Source organism: Gastrolobium bilobum, unplaced genomic scaffold (genome assembly GCF_033153095.1).
Source record: "Gastrolobium bilobum isolate Gb01-03AN ecotype WA unplaced genomic scaffold, APGP_CSIRO_Gbil_v1 utg6714, whole genome shotgun sequence".
Lineage (NCBI taxonomy): Eukaryota > Viridiplantae > Streptophyta > Magnoliopsida > Fabales > Fabaceae > Gastrolobium > Gastrolobium bilobum.
In genome coordinates this window covers 40,605-60,945 of record NW_026899435.1, presented here as the reverse complement: position 1 = coordinate 60,945, position 20,341 = coordinate 40,605, and positions in this window count along the sequence as shown.

Below are 20,341 nucleotides of genomic sequence, written 5' to 3'. Positions count from 1 at the left end.
AAAATAATGAGAACCGGTTCCAAAACTGATACTGGCTATGAAAAAGCGCGTACCGGAAAGGTGCTGCGAAAAATAAAATAAAAATATGCTAAATCTTGTAAAAATGAGTAGGTTTAGATTCCAAAGTGTGGGATTAAATTGCTAAGCGTAGCAATTAGCGCTAATACAGTGCGATTAAGTTTAAATCGGCTATAAATATGACTTTTGCACAAAACCCTAGGCACTCTTTTGTTGCTCTACGTGGATGGGAACTGACCAGCACTCTCACACTGTTTCATTGCCTTCTCTTCTTCTTGGTGTGAGCCTAGAGGTCATTTCTTCCACTTAATCTTCTCCTAAACACCTTGTGTGAGTGAGTGATACCTTTGGGAGTGTGGAAGGCTTTGTTTCTGGGTTGGTGTCTGTTTTGTTGGAGTTTTGGGTGCTGGACTTTCTGGTTGAGTGTTGTGAGCTCTTGTGTTGGCACTTTGAGCTCCAAGAAAGTCATCTTGTGTACAAAGAACCAACCTTTGATCACCATTTTTGTGTACTTTGTGAAGTCAGACTTGAGGAGCTGTTGGTGAGCTCCAAGAGCACCTTCTTGCTCTGTTTTGAGCTTGGGTAAGTGTCACCCACCTTGATCATGAGTTTTAATGGTTAAAAGTGGAACCTTGATGCATATAATGAATTAAAGATCATAACTTAAGGTTGGGTAATGTTAAACACACCTTAAATCGCATGTTTGAGCTTCTATATGCATGAAATGAACCACCTTTGGATTGATATCTCGCGAAAATGCAGAATCTGAGTTCTGTCGCGAAATATCCGGATATTGGGTTAGAAATATCCAGATATTGATATCCGGATATGGATATCCGGATATAAATATCCGGATATTTCCAGACAAATATCCAGATATTGATATCTGGATATGTCTTCGACGAATATCCGGATATTCTGGGTTTTCGAAGAACAGTAGCTGCACTATTCATACAGAATGTTGTTATGGGTTTGTGGACCCTAGTTTGATGAAGTAGGACTTCTGTAATGATTAATCTAAGTCAGAATCAAGTGATTAAGGACTTGTGGCTTTGTGAGAAGCCTTAAGACGTGAAAAGTAAAGGAAAGACGTTGTCTCTATGTCATATGCGTGTATGCTGTATATTGATATGATTCTTGGTCCAAAACAGATTGTGATTCTGCTGTGTTTGGGCTTTGAGATTTGGTTGGACTCTTGGCATTGGATAGTTAGCTTGCAAGGTAAGCTTTCGTGTCCTCGGTTTAGCCATTGTATGGTTCCACCATACCCCATAGGGGAATGGTTTATATGCATGCTGTGTTTACATGATTTTATACTGGAAATGCTTTTGAGCTGATATGTGAGATGGCTTATAATATGTATGTGTTGTTCCACTTTTGAGCTGAGCTAGATCGGCCAACGTGGCAATGCTGGACGCCGCTCGTGAAGCGAACCAGAAAGCCACGGAGGATGCTCTTAAGGCGAACTGGCTGGCGAACATGACCATGATGCGGGTCATGTTGGAGGAGATGAGAGCTGGTCCTACTGTTGGTCAGTTTCCACTGCCACCACCTCCGCCACCTCCACCTAGTCTGTAGGACGAGAGCCAGAGCCAGGTTGAGGGCACTGGTCACTTGACTGGGGTGATGGAATCCTTTGTGGAGCCTGCTGAAGATAGAGATGTGATTGATCACCAGCTTAATGCTTTCCGCAAGCATAAGCCACCTTCGTTTGATGGGTCTTATGATCCTATTGTTGCGGCGAGATGGCTTCAGGCGTTGGACAAGATCTTTCGGGTCGTGCAGTGTACTGATCCGCAGAAGCTGATGTTTTCTACCTATATCCTGAAGGGCGATGCCCTTGAGTGGTGGGTGAACACCTCTCACGCTTTTGAGATGCAGGGTCATGTCATGACTTGCTATTCTTCGAAGATTGCTTTCTGGGTCGGTATTTCCCTTATGATGCCCAGGAGAGGAAGCAGGGGGAGTTTGACAGGTTGGTACAGGGCTCGTTGTCTGTTGATGAGTACTTGGCCAAGTTCAATGAGCTGGTTAAGTTCACTCACTTTCGGATGGAGAGGCCTACTCCGATCTTCCGCAGGGGGCTTAATGAGGATATTGCTAGTTACATCACTGGTTCTGCTTCGAGAGACTTCGGGACACTGGTGCAGCAGTGTCGGGACATCAAGGACTTCTACAACTCGAGTAAGGCCAAGAGGGCCAAGATTGCTGAGACGAAGGGAACTAGTAGTTCCACTTCCTGGAAGGACAGGAAGTTTGCTGGAAAGGGAAAAGGGAAGCAGTTTGCGGCTAGGCAGTCACCTGGTCAGTTCAAGAGGACTTCTTCGCAGCAGAGTGGTTTTACTAGGCCTCCTTCCACTCCTAGGTGTTCGGGGTGCGGAAAGGAGCGTGTAGGACGTTATGCTTCGGGGAGACTCCTGTGAGGCCGTGGAGAGTTATTGATAGAGATGAAAGAAAACTGAGAAATAAGTCAATTTCGATGATCGAGATTCAATGGGAAGGCAGGACGCCTGAGGATGCTACTTGGGAGCGTGAGGATGAGATCCTCCGGCTATATCCTGAGTTTGTTTCCAGGTATGATCCTAATTTTGCGGACAAAATTCTAAAAAAGTTGGGTGAGTATAATAACCCTCACATGTAGTGTTGGATTTAATTATGAATTAATGATTTTAATCATGATATTGAAGAATAATTATAAAGAAAGTAGAAGAAAAAGAAATAAAGCCACCTTTGATGAAAAAGGAGTCAAAATGACAGTTAAGGGGTAAAAATACGGGTAAATAAAGTTACCCTAAAGTGAAAAGTAAAATTATAAATATTACCATAAAAATATTGTAAACCAATGTGTAAAGTTAGAATGAGAGTTAAGTGAGTGGGATAGATAAACTTATACCCACTTGGATTTTTTAAACTCATTTAAAAGGAAAGTAACACGTTCTCTCTCCTATTTCACTTTCATTATCGTCGACTCCCTGTTTCTCTCATCCGAAGGTGTCTATTTGAATTCTCTTCATCTTGTGCTTCCAAAAATCCTTATGAAACAAGACGATCCACCCATTAATCTTCATCTTCTTCATATTCCTATCATCCTCCTCCATTAATGAGTTGTTGTGAGAGAAAATGGAACTCATTTGGTGAAGTCATTTTCAGATTTGTGCTTATGGGAGGTGCATTTCTTGGATTGGAAGCTTGGTTGTCTTCTATTTAGTGATTTGTGGCTCCAAAGGTAAAAACCTCAACTCCTTCTTGTGATTTTGGACAAAATGCATGAGTTTAGGGTTGTATAAATGGGGTTTTGATGGTATGGATAGTTAGAGAGTGATTTGAATATAGCTACCTTTGTTAAATATGCTTAGGATTGCTTCTTGATGAAAGACAGAAAAATAAATCGTCATTTCGCTCGCTATAGAAAATCATGATTTTTGGCTATATGTTAATTTCGAAAATTAAATGGTATGAGTAGTTGGAGGGTGATTTATAGGTGAGTCCCTTTGTTAAATATGTTTGGGATTGGTTCCCGTAAAAGGAAAAATTATGAAATCGTCATTTAGGACACTTTGATAAATTAGACAAATAAATCAAGTGAAGGTTTCTTGTATGTGTAGTCTAAAAATTTAACGTGGTAGACTGGTATATAGGAATACTGATTGTCTTCACATCTTGGAACTAGGTTGTGACTTTGTAAAAGATCGTGACGCTGTGTGTAACGCCCGGCCGCTTCAAGAATCAACGATTATCCCCACATACTAACACGAAACTTTTCAGTGGGCTTTTTCCTCACTCGCACACTTCCCGAAAAAACTTCCCAGTAGATCACCCATCTCATAATTGCTCCAAGTCAAGCACGCTTAACTATGGAGTTCTTCCATTCCGGGCTACCGAAAAGTAGATGCATCTTGTTAGTATAGGTAGTACCAATTAATTCTTATAAAGCTATCCAAAACTGTGCAGTCTCACACCTGCACAGTCTTTGGAATCCCTCTCTTTCGGGTGTCGCTTCGATTCATTCGTGCATGTAACCCCCCGCTGGAAGCCTGTCAGGAGCCGCTCCTTGCCCATGCCTCTTTGTACCGACGATCACTCCCCCCCCCCCCTCGTCAGCGCTCGGGATGTTACATGCCCACCAGCTTCCGCCTGGTTCGTCCTCGAACCACACCGTACTGGATGAGAGGCCCTGCTCTGATACCACTTGTAACGTTCGGCCGCATCAAGAATCAACGACTATCCCCACATACTAACACGAGACTTTTCAGTGTGCTTTTTCCTCACTCGTACACTTCCCGGGAAAACTTCCCAGGAGGTCACTCATCCCAGAATTGCTGCAAGTCAACACGCTTAACTATGGAGTTCTTCCGTTCCGGACTACCGAAAAGCAAATGCATCTTGTTAGTATAGGTAGTACCAATTAATTCTTATAAAGCTATCCCAAACTGTGTAGTCTCACACCTGCACAGTCTTTGGAATCCCTCTCTTTCGGGTGTCGCTTCGATTCATTCGTGCATGTAACCCCCCGCTGGAAGCCTGTCAGGAGCCTCTCCTTGTCCATGCATCTTTGCATCAGCGATCACTCCCCTCCCTCGTCAGCGCTCAGGATGTTACACTGTGGACACGAGAATTAGTGGAGGACACTGCTTGCCAGGTAAGCTTTCGGTCCTTGGGGTTAATCCTCTATTTGTTCCACCAGAATCCGAGGGAGGATGGTAGTTTGATATGGTATGTGAAAATGATATTATATGTTGCATGTATATGTATGTATGCTTGTGTGCCACACAAGACGGTGTTTCCTTGTGTGAGGCATAAGACGGTGTTTCCTTATGCATAGTATGAGACGGTGTTTCCTCATACGGTATGTTGCAAGATGTTGTTTCCTTGCGTAATGCATACTTGTTATATTCTCTGGCCAGTAGGATTACATTATTGCACACTGTATTGTCATACATATTCTGATGCATGCATGGATTTGTTTATACTGTGTTTATACCAAAATTAATTAGTAATGTTTTGGACCATCCAAGCCATTACATGATCCATGCGCCCTTTTCCTTTTTAGGTGGGCTTCCAAACTTCTTCTTGGGCTAACAACCATTATTAGGCCCAATACCTTTAATGCTAGATCATCACGACAATAAGGTGTTAGTGTGTGACCCATTAGGTCCAACATAGCCATTGACATAAATGGGCTCGGGCCCAACAAGCCCACAACTCATTTAATGACAACACAGAGCACTAGCAATGCTTTGTTATCCCAGAACTAGTTAGATTAATGACTTGATCATCCTATTATACATATTTGGTTACCGTATATATTTCCTTTCGTCTCGGTTAAATTCTCATTAAACCTAGGGTAAGGAAATGTATCAGCCCTTGCGGTTTAGGGTAAGCTTTATTCGAAATAGGGAATCTTCAATTTACTGACTCTAAAGGCAGATCATCTCATGATCTCTTTTACTATGCATAGATTCCCGAGTCCCAGTAAATATCATCCTGATTTCTCCAGTTTACAGATAACCTAATCTCTCACAGAGATTTGACGAATTCCTTCAGCTTATCACCCTAGCCCTGTGCTCTTTCAGGACAAGCCTAATAGTGTACCTATGAGTCTCCATGTTTCAGGCAGACGAGGTATACAATCAAAGCATGCCTTCTAGAACACAGTCTAGGTAATAACTTCTGATCTAAGTAAAGACATGCCCAAATATAAAGAGACTACTCTAATGATACTATCTGTGAGATTTCCTCACAGAGTCTCTTTGTGGGTCTGTTCAGTGCGAGCTATACCCTTATAGGTTCACCCACGACTTTAGCTAAGACATCTCCATATCTGTAGCACATGAGGTCTTTACCTTGTATCCAAATACAAGTAGATAAGTCGTGCTAGTCTTACCCGAGATCAATGATCCCCATTCTCAGTGTCTCTAGACTAGGAACATAAAATTAGGAATAAACGTGTGGTATCCTTGAATCCTCATGATCGTGATCTCATCACAGATACTCAAGAGATACATGTTCTATTCCAAGGGGTTTATCCAGTTACTCATATAAAATATTAACAATAATATTGAGACAAAATATGAAACAGGATAAAGAGTGCTTTTATTTATTTGCGACAATATAAAAGGTCCATATATGTCCTAATCTAATCAAAAGATTATCTCTAGGACATCCATATACTAACAAGCTCTCACTTGGCCTAGAGCCAATCTAACCTAAGTCGTATACCTAAAGCCTCATAATGACTATCATGTTTTCTTTGAGAAACAGCCTTGGTCAGAGAATCGGCTAGGTTATTATCTGTGGGAACATAATCCACCTTTACATCCTTCCTATCAATGATTACTCTAATCAGGTGATATCTGCGGAGCACGTGTTTAGATCTTTGATGAGACCTAGGTTCCTTTGACTGCGCAATGGCTCCAGTGCTTTCGCAAAGCAACTGTATGAGCTCATCTACGCTCGGAACCACCCTTAGTTCAGATATGAACTTCTTGATCCAAGTGGCCTGATGGGACGTAAATTCGTTCCCATCTAAGCCCATTTTGATGGCAAAATACCATACGTTCACTCATCTGATGAGCAACTTCAGCATGAAAATCACTTGTTTTACATATTTGTGACAAAAACACAGTGGGGGAACGGATGGTAACGTATTCCTTTAAAGTATATTAAAAGGGGAACGGACTAAGACGCATTTAATGCACCTGCTCCATTCATTTAATGCTTCTGTACACTTTGCAGGTAACGTGGAGTTAAAGACTTCTAAAAAGCAAGGCGGTGCACCAACTGAGCAGCTAGAAACGTGAAGAACAGGGAATCAAGAGTTCTCATTGGCTGAAAACAGAAGCAAAACATGGGAAGGCCTGCAAACAACGGCTAATCATCACCAAACCATGTTCCATTCAGCAATTCACGCAAGCTTCACACTCTGTTGCCACCGTCCCGTCCCCTCATTCAAGAAACTAACTCCAAGGGAATTACAGTCTTTCCATTCCTCTTCCAAGCTATAAATTGGACCTCCCTCACACAAAAACATCATCGAATCCTGGAGGGTTTGCAGTCCGAAAGGAAGAGATCACTTAGTAGTAATTAGTAACTTAGTTTAATTTTCAGTTGTAATTATAGTTAAGTGACAACCCCTCTTCCCTTTTCTGTAAACAACCATCAAGACTCCTCACGAGCAATTACCCATCTTTCTCCATTTTCTGTTTCTTTTTGTAAACTGTCTTTTAAATTAATATAAGTGTTTTTCTCTTCGTTCCAATCGTTATCTCTTGATTGAGTCTCGGGTCTATGTTATATCAGTTGAGAATAATTATGTTTAAACTATCAGCCATGAGCTGAACTATCTGTGGAACGGGTAAACTGTGAAACTCTTAAAAAACTGTTTTCAAAGCTCTTGACCGAAGCTTTTTGTATTTCTTTGGCTGAGTAAGCTATATTCATTGTGCGCCAATGGAAATTGGGTACATACTGAGAAAGGAACTTCCATAAGGAAGGAATTTCAGACAGCTTAGCCATTGGGGGAAGGTAGATGTCATGGCAAAAACACTACTGGTCAACTTAGGGATAAGGGGCCAACTCGTCCATTTTAAGGTTCTGAACTAAGTACCTGTTGGAGTCAAGGGAGCCATAAGAATATGGAAACTTGTGAGCCATCTAGACCATAAGCTGAGGAATCAGAGTTGGTAGGCAAAGAAACTAGGACAAAGCCAAAAGGTGCTAAGTCTTGAGCAGAGAAAACAGCCCCTTTAAGAGTGAAGCAGTGAATCCGTTCCTTCTGTTAAACTGTTTTAACCACCACCCTGTTGTCTCTTGATTATAGTTATTTCTGTTTTAGTAATTTTATTTTATTTTATTTAGTACTTATAAAACTCTAATGATTGTTATCTCACCTTCTTCTAAATAGGAAGGATCACATACATAACGCAGCGAGCAACTGTTTGCCATCAGGTTGAACCTACTTTCCTGAGGAACGTTGTCAAGACAGTAGGGAATGTTTGACCAGACAGTTCATTTACTAACTTTTCTTCTCATTTTCACTCTTTAAAAAGAGTGATAAAACAATAATTAGCACTCTATCCTCGTGGGAACGATAATTTGGGCATTAATACTCCCTTTATTACTTGATGCGTGCACTTGCGCACTTGGGTTGGAACTGAGGGACGAATCTGTGTCTGCAAGAACAGAAGAACGTCCCCAATCAGAACTTATATTTTTCCACCATCAGCAAACCACCAACAAGTTTTTGGTGCCGTTTTCGGGGATAAAAACACTAACTGTTGTTCTCATCATTGTTTTCTAACACATATACTGTATATCTGACTTTACTTTTATATTTTTTTCGTTATCACTGAATTTGCTGTGCATATATATGCCATGTGCTATTGGTTTATGAGTGAAGAGTTCGAAACAGACTCTAACCACTCCATCGAAGTACCTGAGTTTCTCTTTGATCCTGAGCCAGAACGCACACTCCATAGGAGAAGAAGGAACCTCAGAGAAAGATTTCCTGAAAACATGGCTGATCACAATAATAACAATGAAGAGGTTCCCCCTGAACAGAACTTCAGAACTTTGGCTGCTCTTTTCAGGAACAGACCAGATAGGGGAGTAATCCTTCCCCCTGTAGCACCAAATTTTGAACTAAAACCTATAATGTTCCACATGATTAGGGAAGCAGGGGTCTTCAATGGACTCCCTGCAGAAGATCCTTACACACACCTCACAACATTCCAAGATATTTGTGATAATTTTAAAGCTGAGGGTGTAACAGAGGAGAGCATGAGAATGAGGTTGTTCCCTCACTCCTTGGGTTTAAAAGCTAAAACATGGATGAAAACTCTCACCCCGGGATCAATCCATACATGGGAAGAACTCTCTAACAAGTTCATAGAGAGATTTCTCCCAATGTCTCGACAAGCTGATGTTAGAGCTGAAATCTCTAACTTCAGAATGTTTCATGGAGAAAATCTCTATGAAGCATGGGAGAGATACAAGGACATCATAAGAAAATGTCCAGAGTTTGGGAGTTCTACAATCTTTCTATAAAGGACTTGACCATACTTCTCAATCTAACCTAGATTTTGCTGCCAGAGGATATTTCTTTACAGGAACACTTGAATCAAGATACAAAATCATAGAAAAGACTGTTGAAAGATGTCTCCAATGGCCAATAGACAGAGTGAGCCCAGTGAAGAAGCCAGGCATGCTAGAACTGGATAAACAAATAGCCATGGAAGCCCAGCTGGCATCACTCATGAATGAAGTGAAGAACCTGAAAGCTGACCAAGCAACACCAAGGATGGAAGTCTTACAACTCACAGCAACTGAAACAGAACCATTCTCAGCCTGTGGTGACCTTCATGACTCAACAGACTGCCCATCCACTGCATTGGTGTGTTATGCAGAAAATTTTGGCTATAGGAACTTCACTAGAGACAATCAAAAAGCAGGACGAAATACACATTCAAGCCCTGGAGGAACTATCATTAAGGATCAGAACCACAACACCCAATGGAGGCCACCCATTAACAGGGGACCATTCAACAACAATCAGCAGTAGTATCAGCAAGGTAGCAGCAGTGGAATGTTTGAACAAAGAAGAAACAACTACGTTTCGTTCCACAGAGATGACCAACGCATCAACACCCTGCAAAATTATGTCAAGGAATATGTCACCAAGAATGATGCAGTGATCAGGAACATTGAGTCCCATCTGGGACAGATTGCTGCCAACCTTCAAACCAGAACACCAGGATCACTACCAAGGGACACTGAGGTCCCCTCAACCAATTCTGAAATCCCTTGAGAGGTAAGTACCATGTCTAGCTAAAGACATTAAACTAAGCGCTAACTGAGAGGCAACCCCTTAGATACATTTGCTCTCTGATAAAGAGCATAGTTTTGGGGTGGTTATCCATAACCACATAGCTCCCAAAAAAGAGGGAACGTCTAATGTTCCTCTCCAAAAAGTCCAAATAAAATACGTTCTAGGAACCCTTGGGACAGGAGACCTCCACAATGAAAAGGAGAAACCCTCCTATTTATCTTAGCTTAGTTGTTTTTCAATTCTGTTTTAATTTCTTTTTCTTTCTGTTCCCTTGTAATTAATCTTTTTGAAATAGAAAATACCTTTTTTGATCAAACTGTTTGGTATATACATGCATTTCAGTTGTAGTATTAAGACTGCCCAATTCTTTTGGATTAACTAACATACATGAAACACAAAGTCACTGACTAATCATGCTTGTTCTTTCTCTGAGTACTTGAAAATAGAAACAGTGCAGGGAATTCAATCCTCAGATTTTTGAAAGAAGCTGATCTGTGTGAACTCAAACTGGTAAGGAACGGAAAAATGCCAAACACCTACTTTTGAGAGCATTCCTGAGGTGTAATCACAATGAAACTTCTCAGCTTGCCTTAATGCTGTAAGTACTGCTGCAGACAGATGAATTCTGCTGTCAAGGATCAAAACAGAATCACACACTCACCTCCATCATACACAATATGGTCAATCAAAAAGAACAAGGAGCGTAATCAACAATGAACAAGAAGAAAAAAAAGGAACAATCATTCAAAAGAATTCAAGAAAAATCAGAAAACCTTCCTCCAAAGGGGGAAAAAGGTTCAAGAAAAGGTGTTCCCTCAAAAACAGAAAAAGTCCAATTTCAAAGACACGAAAGCTAAATGTTCCTTGGTCTCACAAATCAGACCACCACTTCTTCCACATTTCCATATACTTACCCATCAAAGAATCCTTGGAACGGAAGACAGCTGTACTTCATAGGAACGCAGCAGAAAGGCAAGTTCTGAAGAATTACATCCAGGAATGGACAGAGCAAACACCAAGCCATGAGTGACAGTGAGACAAAAGATCAGCAACCTTCTCTTATCTGGGGGCAGAATCCTCATACTGTTTACTATGAAGAATAGTTCATTTTCTGAAAAGTTCATGATTGCTCGCTGGCTCAAGTTCCTTTCTGTTATGCTATTCTTTTAAATTGGTCAGACCAATACAATATTTCTGAGTTGTTTGAGGACAACCAACAGTTTAGTTTTGGGGTGTTTGATGGGACGTAAATTCGTTCCCATCTAAGCCCATTTTGATGACAAAATACCATACGTTCCCTCATCTGATGCGCAACTTCAGCATGAAAATCACTTGTTTTACATATTTGTGACAAAAACACAGTGGGGGAACGGATGGTAACGTATTCCTTTAAAATATATTAAAAGGGGAACGGACTGAGACGCATTTAATGCACCTGCTCCATTCATTTAATGCTTCTGTACACTTTGCAGGTAACGTGGAGTAAAAGACTTCTAAAAAGCAAGGCGGTGCACCAACTGAGCAGCTAGAAACGTGAAGAGCAGGGAATCAAGAGTTCTCATTGACTGAAAACAGAAGAAAAACATAGGAAGGCCTGCAAACAACGGCTAATCATCACCAAACCCTGTTCCATTCAGCAATTCACGCAAGCTTCACACTCTGCTGCCACCGTCCCGTCCCCTCATTCAAGCAACTAGCTCCAAGGGAATTACAGTCTTGCCATTCCTCTTCCAAGCTATAAATAGGACTTGTGGTACGTGCATGAATTGTGAAGAATGAAAATATGGAATTGACAAGTTGTAAGTCTTGTGATAAATTTGGATGTGTGAAAGTTAAATTTGATATATATTTGGATAACAGATATGAATCAAGAGACACAGTAATTCCTGACCAGAGTTCTAAGAATTTGACATAGTTACTTGTGTTTCAAGTAAGCGTGTTATAGAAGCTTCAAGAGGTAAGTTCTTGGTTTGGGAGAATTTTTCTCTGTGTTGTTCCACCAGAGTCTAAAAGGATCGTGGTTGTAATATTTGTGTGTTTGTCTATCGGATTATATTACATACTTAGTATAGTTGCATTCGTATAAGTGATGATGTGTGATTGGATATCTGAGATAACATTATAAATTAATAGGTTTATATGATGTATGATATACTATATGTATCTAACCTTACATGCAGGAAATGAATTCACGGCTGAAGACTACTCCATAAATATACTATATTATAACGTTATGGGGATATATTTCAGGTGTGCCAGCAGCAGCAGCAGGAGAGCCCTCTTAGGGCAAGAGGCCTGTGCAGGGTGGCTAGACAATCAGCTAGAGTAGAGACATAGTAGTTTTGAATTATTGTATATTTGTGTTTTGAGGCATGAATAGTAATTATGCATTTGTATAATTGTTATTGTTTTGAGAGGCATGTGTATCCTTAAGTTATGATGTGATATAATATCTCTATATAGATTATGAGTGTATTGGCACAGAGCCATTTTTAGTCCACTAAGTAAGATAATTTGATATATGAATAGATGGTCTGGACTTTTCTGTATTTTAGGGATTATATAAGATTAGGGATTTGATTTCGGTAGGTCCAGTTTATAGCTATTATGTTGTCCGTTAAACACTATTTGGTATGGTACAAGATATCGTATATGAATAGTATTTTGACTGTCAAAGACCGTTGTCAGAAATAATTAGGAATTATATGCAGGTAGGGGACTGTACAGATAATAATAATAATAATTATAATAACAATAATTTGGAAAATGAAATATGCATGGCAATTCATAAAGATAATTAAAAAGAAAAGTTAAGTCACTTAGTTACGCAGATAATGGTGATACTTTTATAGGTTAAGTCTTCTGCTTAAGCATTTATTTATACGACATTTCTGTACCACATGCATGTTAACTAACCGGTTGCGAATGGGGTGTTACATCTATCTTCAACACGAATATTTTCTTCACCACGAACTCAGTTGGTTCTGTTAGGTGGATTTGGTCGTATGTTCAAGTCATTTAATATCCGGGTTGTTGCTCGATCTGGGTTTCCCATTTAGAGTAGACGGGCCTCAAAATCCCGAATTCTCTAAGCATCTTGCTGCCTCTGTAGTTTGTTATGATTCTCCATCTTCTCCATCTGCTGAGTAGTGCACTTACAGCGGTTTGAGTTATACGTTGTTCTATGTTTTGATCTGTTCTAGGCTATTGTGGCTTGTATCATGTCTGGTCATGCATCCTAATTCGTAGCAGGGGTGGATGCTGATTTCAAGACGGCTTCGCTTACATGCACCACATCATAATCAATCACCAACTCGTTATTCAGATTTGGCTGGTTGGCTGGTCGTTCTTCTAATACTGGATTTGACTTTTGCGGTAGTCCAGGTGGTGGAAATGGTGACAGTTGATGGCTGCTTCTGGTATTCACCATATTGATCGTGGGAATAAGGATTTACAGGTTCCCACATACGGCGCCTACGTTTTGTCTAGGTGACAGAAGTGTCTAACCAATGGCTAGTGGATCAATATTAGATCAGGTACTCTCTAATGTATCTATGAACAAGATATACTGAGATAGCAGATCACAACACAAAACTGATAACAGCGTTAGCCAATGGGGTGGTGTGTGCGCACAGTGACAGCATAAGAATAATTGAGAGAGACTAGATCATACATGTAAGTTTTATCTCCTATTTATAAAGTTTATCTGTGTAGGTATAATAATCCTGGGCATTTAGTAGTCTATGGCCCCGATCAGCCATTGTATTAGTGCCATGTGGTTGCCCTTTGTTGGGCCTTCAGATATATGAACTTTATATAGATCCATAACAATCTCCCTTATATTTCATCCGAATCCAATCTTTAATACTGTTAAGAACTAAATTAAATTCCTTATTTTGTCCCTCTTTGATTCCCAAGGTTAAATTCTGCATAATATTCAATGCTAAAAGCCTCCAGCATATTTTTTTTTCTTTTTATACCAAAAGCCTCAGGCATTTGGGGGGTGTTTGGTTCAGGGTTTTTAAATATATGTCCATGCATCTGACTTTGGGAAAGTACCATGTCCCAGTTTGGTATACAGAAACCAAATATTTCCCCTGCTTTCGTAGTTGCATAGCGTTTCAGAAACTCACCTAAATAAAGAAGTGTTGTCACTGTTGAGAAAGACAACATGGAGGTGGTATTTCGTATTTCGCTAGGTAAATGGCAAGTAGGGCAACCAACATCAAACGAAAATGCCCTCATGTTAGCTTGCTTCTCTTCATTGTCTCCACCATCTGAAGCTTTAACTGGCACAAATTTTAGCAGTAGTTTCACCATTGGCCTGCAATTTCTCTTTACTTTGCTCTGTGTAGAAGACCCATGTCTAACTTTCATACGATTTTTATGAAGGAGCCAACCCATTTCTTGTATGAAATACAAAGCTCGAGTCTTTTCTTCCATTAGTTTGGTTTTTATCTGGATGTCATCAGTAGTCTCGGCTGCCTCAATGACATTCTCCAGCCTACAAATCTGAACAAATTTCTTGCTCTGCATTTATTTTTTTTAAACAAATTGTTCCGGGTGTTTCATCAAATTTTCCTATTTACAGATATTTGTCTCCCAAAAAATTAGTTTCACACCCACAACCACAATGGTAACTCACTTTCAAAAAGTAAAAAAAGAAAAAAAAAAAGAAAAAAAAAGATATTTTAGTATTTTTAATCAATTTTCCCATCAATATTCTTCTTTCAACCAAACATACAGTCAATAAATTTAACCCAATTTTTCCGGTAATATTTTGGCGTACCAAATAACTTTTTTTAAATTTTTCTACCAAAATCATTTTCCCACCATATTCCTACTAATTCTATTTTTCTGGTAAAAAAATTTTTCTCCTGAATCAAACGCCCCCTTGTAGTGAACTAGATGAAAGTGCAGGGTGTGCCAGTAAGTTACAATAAGATACATTTAGTTACCTGTGTTTCAATAATCTGAAAAGTAGCAATAACTTTTTTTTTTAGCATAAACCTCGCTCACACACAGGTGCAAGGTCTATAATCACATACAAGGGCAGTTCTTGCTTGAATGCTTTCCTCACAAAAATCTCTAGCATCTTCTTATTAATTTTTGGTCCAAAATCAATCACCCTTCCCGTCAAAAGTTCTAAAAGCATAATAGCAAAGGAATACACACCACATTTCTGAGTGAACTTGCCACTAGCCATGTGCACCTCATGTGTCGTGTTGCAGTTAGATTCAGTTACAACCTTTAAACCCATTGGAGAGGTTACATTAGATTTGTTTCCATTATGTCGTTTTGTGCCAATGTGCAGACCTAGAGGAACCCAAATCAAGACGAGTTAGAAATGGATATATTTGTGACCGCTCAAACAGATTGCATCATTAGAAATGGAAATCAGGAGAGGAAAAAACAAAAGCAAGTTCAGGGAAAAGTCAGGTATTTATGGAATCAATCAAGGATAAAATGGGTAATTTAATATAATTTTTTTTTGTAGGGGTTTAATATAATTTTTAATCGTGTTAGAGATTGAATTTGGATGGAAAATTTATAAGAGTTAAGTGATTAAAAAAATAAAGATAGGGTGATAAATGATAGAAATTGTTCTGTCCTTGGGACAGAGATGTCCAGTCCAATAAGCTGGTATGTTTCTCTTGGATCTAGTGCCCTCTCCAAGGTATCTATAGAGGAGATACCATTGAGTCAAGCAGATCAATTTGCACAGAATATTATAACGGCGTTAGCCAATGGGGTGTGTGTATGCGCACAGTGACAGCATAACAGTAAGAGAGAGCGTATCGTACCTTTAGGGTTTACCTTGTATTTATAGAGGTTACCTGTGGGTAGTATGGATGGGTCTTTGGTGCCTCTGGTAAGGGCTCAGGCCTGCTTGCTATGCTGTCGTATTAGGATTAGTATCCTTGGTGGATACCTATCCATGATTATTATTGATTCATATCTTGGATTGCCCCTTGTTGGGCTTACCACTTGATGGGCCCTTTATATGGGTCCATAACAGTTGCCCCTCAGCCAGGCTACCTGGACATCCGGGTTGCCGGGGTGAACTTATGTGCATGTTTCTTCGGGTTCGTGTTCCTGAACGTGTTCGCGTTCTTTCCGACTTTCAAACTTTTGCAATGTTTCTCGTTTTTTCGAGTTTTTTCCATGTGAGGTATCTCTTGCCCCTTATCTTGACGGGCTGAGCATCAACCCGACGAGATATTGCTCGTATCCCTTTTTTCTGGATTGGGGGTAGTCTCGAGCAGTTGGGATTCAACTGGCGAGTTGTCCCTCCACGTAAGCATTCATGCGTATTCCGAGTTGTGGCTTGTGCCAAGGACGATTTCTCCTCGTTCCTTATATCGGCAGGTTAAGCATCAACCGTGTTCGTACTCCGGATTAGGGATGTGCTTAAGTTGTTGGAATCCAATTGACAGGTTGCCCCCAAGCAGCATACCTAAAATGGAGTATGATTGTATGCCTTTGGTTACTTGGTCGACGGGTTTTGCATGAACCCGACGGGATAGTTTGCGTAGTGACCGGGTAACAGATGCGCTTTAGTAGTCATGGTTCAGCTGGCGAGTTTCCCCCAACCGTCAGGTGTCGAACTCGGTTAATGGTTGCATATGTATATATCCTGTTTTATTTGTTGGTTTATGAGTTGTACTCATTTCGTTCGACAGCCATGCTTATATCCTGTTTTATTTGTTGGTTAATGGTGTCGAACTCGGTTAATGGTTGCATATGTCGAACTCGGTTAACAGCCCGCGTGCTTTAGCGTGCCGCAGCCGTTCTATGCCGTTTTCGCGTTTCGTGCGCATTTATTGCAGCATCGTTTCAGTTGTCTAATCATTACTTTTGGACTGAATTGGTAGTATTGACCCTCCCTCTTGGCTTTCTGCGTGCTGTGGTTTCTGCCCATGATGATTGCGATTACATCCCACGATTGTTGCAGTTATTACTTACTCGTGCAAAGACCTTAGTGACCCTAACCTTTGCCATTCGCAACCCTTCAGGATCACCAGCCATGCTTATATAAATCTTCATCGCACATTATGTGCTTTTGTTTCCCTTCTGAGCATTGTGCATGTGTGTTTCTTAGAGTGTCAGCATCAACCGTATTTCTCCATCTCCTGCTACTTCACCTCTTTCGCCAGGTATTTCACTTATCTTCTATCTTCTATTTTCTCTGTTTTGAGGTGCCTGCATTTGGCCTTTGTTCGGTAGCATGCTTTTGCAATTTTGAGTTATTTGTCCTGCATATGTTGAATTTCTGTTAGTTTCTCCATAGTTTTCACTTGCCAGAGCTTGTGCATTACTTCTTGTCTTTCTGGTGTTTATCACATTCATCACTTTGTCTCTTTCGCCCCCCAGTGCTATCCTAGCATTTTTCAGTTTTTGACCAAATGAGGGGGAAAAACCCTCCTTCTTCAGCTTTGTGTTGTAAGGGGGAGACGGAGGAGGATTCTGAGTTTTTGAAAAAGATTCCACCTGGTGCCCATTTCTGGCTCTGGGGGATTCCAAGGACCGAGGAAGAGGAACGGGAAGCCATGCTTCGTGGTTGTCATGTTGGTAGATCTCGGAGAAGGGCCGGGATATCCAATAGGGAGTTAGGGCATCCCCGAGGTAGAACTTCATCTAACCGGGCTAGGGGTCGTCTCACCGGAAACAGACGTGTGTCACGTCCGTTTCCTCAACCCGGGGCTGAGCTTTCTCGCCAGCCCATGATTCCTCTGAGTTCGCTGTCCAACATCCGAGCTCTCCCGCATTCTTCCCCTATCCCCAAGAGTGTCCCCGGTTACTCCTGTGTCTACTTGAGTTCTAAGCTTGTCGAGCAAGGATGTGACTCGTTGGCCGAGTCCACATTGGCTAGTTGCCGACATAGAGATATTATGGAATCTACTTCGGCATCTGGTGAAGCAAATGATCCCGTTATGATCTCTGACGTTTCGACTTTGTCATCTTATAGTGATTCATCTGATAGAAATTTTGATTCAGGTATTCCCATTCTCGTCAGATTCAGCTTTTTTCTTGTTTTAGGTATTTATGGCATCTTCCCCTCAAGAAGCTGTAGATGAGTCGGGTTCGAATGAGTCGTGTTTTAAGTCACCTCCTGCCCCTCTAGTATCCCAGTTTCCCTGGGTGACCTTTGAGGTTTTGAACACCACATCCGAGATGAGCTCGGATGATGTTGTCGGCCTTCCCGTTGGACAATTGGATAATTACGATATAGTCCCTCCCCAAGAAGATGAGCCGGTTTGCTCTGGGGGAGCAGAAGAAAACCCTTGTTTCTTTTTCTTTTATCGTGATGCCGTGACTCAACTTGGAATTCGGTTTCCTTTGACCGAGTTCCAAATCGATATTCTTAATCATCTCCATATATCACCCACCATGGCTGGGGTTTTGTTAAGGCATTTGAGCATTTTTGTGCATATCTTGCTCTTCAGCCCTCCATTCGCGTATTTTCTATTTTTTTCAAGTTGTTTCTTGTCGAATTGGTCGTGAACCACCGGAGAGAAAGGGTTGGGTTACCATCCGGGGTGTTCCGGGTCGTAGACTTTTTCGGGTTTATACTGAGTCCTTTAAAAATTTTAAAGACCAGTTCTTTAAAGTTGCTGCACACCCCAGTAAAGAGGTATGGTTTCTTCATAACCATGGTACCGAGGGTGTGGAGGGAAAGTTTCCCTTATGTTGGTCATCTGACCATTTCCAATTTCCTCCTTCAAGTTATCGTTTCAACGAGTCGGAGTTAAGTTCTGCCGACATCAATAGTGCCACTGCCATTGGTATATACCTGCAGTCACTCAAACATGCCAGTGTTGCATCCCTCATTTATAAGTCGCGAGAAGAGCTTGATACCGAATTAAGTATGTTTATTTCTACATTTATAATGCTTGTATATTTCATTTTATGACTCGATTGTCGCTTTGTTTTGTAGTTCCGGATATGGAAGGCCAACAACCAGGCGAGCAGCAAGGTGAAAAGGACGACCAGCCTAGCTGGCTCTCGGTTTTAAACCGGGGTACCAAGGGAGCTGTTACTGACCCGACAGGCAAGAAAAGAAAAGCCCATGATGAAAGATCGAAGAAAATTCCTTCCCTTACTGCCGAGAAGAACAAAGGAGTCCCTGGTGACAAATCCAAAGGGAATCCTGAGAAGCATGCTCCTGTTTCTTCCAAGGGCGTGTCGAAGTCGGCTATACCCCCGCCATCCTCCAGGATTTCCAAGCATTCATTATGGAAATCTGGGATAACAGGTGCTCTCTGGGATGTCGTTTGCCCCCCTGAGATTTTCTTTAATACCTCCCATTTTACCTCAACGCAAGTGAGGGAATCGGAGGATATGGAGTTGGGTTGTATGAAAATGTCCACCATGGTTAAGCCACTCCTGTCTTTGAAGGATAATTATCTTCGCACCCTAAATGACTTGAATACATGCCAGGGTGAAAAAGCCAAGGCCATTGCTGACTTATCGCAGGTGAAGGAAGAAAAGGACCAAGTTGTTCTGACATTGGCGGAGACTAAAAATAGTTTCACCGACCTTCAAAGGGAGCATAACGAACTTCAATCCTTACCTGCCTTTAATCATAAGTCGCTGACTGGTTTCAAAATTATGTTCGAAAAGGTGGAGGCGGAGTTGAAGGAGGCTAAGTCCACCACCGAAAACTATCGAGTTGAACTCGTGAAATCAGTGGTGGGTTCTTTCAACAATGCTCTGAATCAACTGAAGGTTGTCAACCCAGAATTAACATTTAATACAACCAGAATTCATCCCAAGGCATATGTCAGCAAGGGCTTGATTGTAGGTCCCCCTCCAGAATCTCCACCTTGTGATTCTGTTACTCGGACAGAAGGCGGGGAAGAGACCATGGTAGAGGGCGGTGAAGAAGTTAGCACGCAACCTACTCCTCCTGCTGCATGAAAGGCCGGGATGTCGGTCTGTCTTTGTAATTTCTATTTGGGGCTTGCGATCCCCATTTTGACGTATTTGGAATATTGCCGGTTTTACTCCGATTTTTAATTGCGTTCTTTTTGTCATTTTATCGCCTTCGTATTTTCTGCTTTACGATTTGACGTCTTGCATTTTTACATCCCGAATTCACCATATATGCATATCTAGGTATTTGGATTTGCATAATCCGGCATGTTTTCCTGGAGCCGTGTTCACTTTTGCTAAAAGTTTGGCTCATCTTTGCCTTTCTTACAAGTGGGCTTCTGGCATTAGTATCTAAGTTTATAACTTAATCAAAATTCTCATACTGCACCTTGTCCGAGTTTCCCCTCAACATTGTATTTGAGTTGCAACGTGAGTTGATTTTACTTTTTCAAACCGGTCTTTTCTGAGTTTTGCATTAATCTGTATCCGAGTTTGACCATACACTTGGTAATTTGTCAACTTAGAATTTCACTAAACCCGTGCATCTTACGAGTTTTATATTATTGAGTTATATTCGAGTGTTTGCCACCATCCACTGGTGAATTCGTTCAACTCAATTAT